Genomic DNA, 3,747 nt, shown 5'->3' with positions numbered 1-3,747 from the left:
AAAGGGTTTAGGAAGTCGTATACATGAACTCCATGCAGATGAAAGAATAGGAAGGAAATGATTTAAGGATGGATGAAAGAGGTATGGGCAATTCGCAGTGAGTATGTGGGATGGGCTTGAAGATCACTTATACAGGATAGATATGTGGTGTTGTGTAGGGTGAAAAGTGTGGTAAGAAAAGATGGGTAAGTGGGGTACTGGATTGGTTAGAAAAAGATGAAGACGTGAGTGGTGAGATGAAGATGTAAGTGGGGGTGCAAAGACGGGTACAACATTAGTTTAATCAGCGGGTAAAGGTAGTGGGTCTAGGGGACCGTGGGCCTTATCTGTGAAATGGGTATGGAAATAGAGAACATGTGGTGTAGAGAGAGAGAGAGTATAGTGACATGATGGAAACACAAAAATATGGGTAGATCGGGTAATGACATGGGTATAAATAGGTTGGCTATTTCCATGCATGGTGAGAGGGAGTTTATTAGAAATCTTAGGAAAGATGATAAGGGGTTGTGTGCATGAATTGCGTGCACGGGGAAAAATATGGGATAAGTGGATGAGAAACAAATGGTGGGGAATGAGTGAAGAAAAATGCAAGTCAAATGGGCACTACGGACATGGAGAGATGATAGCATGGATAGCCATGGTGGATGCGTTGATTGAGTCGACAATCAGCAATGAGTATCAGATTTTTTCCAGAGGGGTATCGTTGCATTCATTCACTCCAGAAACTTCAACGAACTGGCCACCCTTAGCAATTTCCAGCTCAACATCTGGATCATGGGCAATGAAGCTAGTGATAGTGAATCTTCTTCAAATGACCACCCCAAATGCATGCTGTGAACTGAATCTGAAACTATAGGCAGCCCATGGAATATTTGATTTTTCTCATCAAGAATCGCGTACACCATTATTTATTTCCCCATGGTTCTCTGTTTTAATGCCTCTTTCCTCAGCATCTCTTGCAAAAAAATACCATATATCTCGGATAGATCAGCACGAAAACCTAGACCCACCAACCTAGTTACTGTAGACAGCTAGGGTCATTTTCAATCCAATATCTCCCAATGACTCGGACGCTGAGCTTCCTCAGAAACAACTTCAATGCAGACGGCCAAACCAAACATGATACCCACTCCAAAAGTACCAGAAACAGAGAGAAAAGTGAAGAGAAACAGAATGTGAACACGAGAAAGTAATGCCATTAAATCCAAACTCCTTTTTAGTGAAGATCAAGGAGCTTTGAAAAGAAGCTGGTGGGGGGATCTTAACACACAAATAAATAGCAAAACCATCATATCATGTATACAGGAGATAAACAGAGACTTAGCAAACAACAATGGAAAGCAAGCACCCGAATATCCGTAAGGAGCATGGTATGACTGTAATAATGGAGGATTTAAAGTGAGAAAAGATCAAACCTGAGCGATCCCTCCCCTGCTCTTGCTTGCCCTCCAAGCTAAAGAATATCCTCAAAAATATCTCTGTAACCTTCTGAACTCCCGAATCCCCCCTGTAACCAGCTTGCTCTCTCTATATTTGAAGAATACGCTCCCCTACCTCTCAATATCTCTCCTGGCAGCTCTCTAAAAATCCCCAAACAAAAGCCCCCCCTCCTGAAAGCTCTCTCTGGTAGCCTTCTCTCTCTCTCTACAGCTACCCAGAATATCTTTTCTCAGAAAAAGCTCTTCCCCCCAAAATATCACTAGAAAAATCCCTTTTTCTTATCCCGGATCTGCCCCTCCTCTAACAACCTACAGAAAACCATCCCAAAAGCACTACTCTCCAGCCTGCAGCCTCTTTCTCTCTCCTCCGCTCCTCCTAACAGCCTGCAGGAACCTTCTAGAAGACCCCTCCACGTGTCAGCCTCTGATTTGCTTCCCAAAAAGCAAGGCTGATTCCCTTATAGCCACTAAGGAGGCGACACGTGGCTCGCTGGGGCTCTTCCACGTGGCAAAATTAGCTACAGCAAAGAATGTCCTAAATGGGGGTCTACATATATGTATTTACTATTTAGTCAAAATTTTAAAGAAGGTGAATGAAATTAGCCCTACAAAAATATTGAAAAATATAAATAATCGTAAATACATTGTTAAAAAATAAAAATAATAATGACAATTTTCACACATTAAAATAATATAAATTTTAAAGTGTTTTTATTAAATATAATTATATTCTGATCATAACTATATCAACCTCCGTATATTCTTATAATAGAATATCATTAATTTTTATGTTTGAATTGTCCATTTAAAAATAATATTTTTGCTCGTATTTTAAATTATATCAACTTAATTTGTTTTGCTCCTATAAATTCATTAATTGTTAATATTTTAAATTTAAAAAAATAAATATTTTAAATTATGAAAACCATATAATTAAAACAAATCAAATAAAATAAATATTTTATATATTTCATTGTCTTTATAACAAAATCAGGGAAGAGTATGATTTGATTCACTAATATGAAAAAAATAATCTCAAATTTTTAAAATTAATATTATCTTCATATATTTAATAATAATATGAAATACATGTATTTTTTTATAAGTTATCAAATTATTCAAAAAAATATTCATTTACTTGTCATGACATCTAAATCAATTGACAACTAGATTATTCTATGTAAATGTTTCAATTTATTTTAGATATCTTGTTATTATTATTATTTTTTTATTTTTTTTCTCTATAAATAAACACCTAATATGATTTTTATTTAGTTTCCAAAAAGTTTAGGAAATATTGTGAAAAAAATACATTTAAATAAGATTAAAATATTTTATTTTATAGAAATTTAAGAGGAAATATTATCTTATTTAATCATAATTACCAATTCAAAAAGTAATAAGGCTATTTATTAAATAATAAATTTAACAATATATAATTAATTTAATCATGATTAATTTATTTAATATAAAAATAATTATTTATGTATTTATTTTATACTATATATCAAAATACAACCATATTGTAAAATATTTTATATTTGCAAAACTCTTACAATAATTTTCATTTTATATTGTATTAAACAATTATTAATATTTTATAATAAATACAAATTTATTATTGATTTATTTATTATCAAAAAAATTAATTTATTTTTAACTTATTAATACAAGAACAAACTACATTTCTTTCAAAATTTTACTTTATAATTTTTATAGAAAAATTTATTAAATAATAATAATAATAATAATAAAATATTAAAATAAATAAAAACATTTACATGAAAGAACCTAGTTGTTAATAGATTTTGATGACATAACAAATAAATAGACATTTTTTAAAAATAATTTGATGACTCATTAAAAAGTATATGTATTTTAAATAGATGAAGATATTACTGATTTTAAAATTTTGAGGTTTTTTTTTCTATATATTTTTATATTAAAGAATCAAATTCCATTTTTTCCAAAATATTTAATAATTAGAAAATTAAACAAAATAATAAACAAGTATTAAATTTTACTTGTACCTCTACATTATAAACATGTTACAATTAAAATTAAATAATTAAATTAATTTAAAAAAATAAAAATGTTACTTGTGCCTAAATATTAAAAATATTTATCTGTCCAATACGATTCAAGTTGGCCAAACCAATACGTCCTAGTTCCATCCATGTCATTGGTAATCTTCATAATAAAATAGTTATTAATCATATTTAGACTATGATGCTTAAAACGGTAGCGTTTCAATAAGCTTCAAAACGACACCGTTTAGGCAGCCTTCTTCACCACCTCCAAGTTCTCG

This window comes from Vitis riparia, chromosome 6, assembly GCF_004353265.1.
Source record: "Vitis riparia cultivar Riparia Gloire de Montpellier isolate 1030 chromosome 6, EGFV_Vit.rip_1.0, whole genome shotgun sequence".
Lineage (NCBI taxonomy): Eukaryota > Viridiplantae > Streptophyta > Magnoliopsida > Vitales > Vitaceae > Vitis > Vitis riparia.
Note: the sequence above shows the minus strand (reverse complement) of the source record.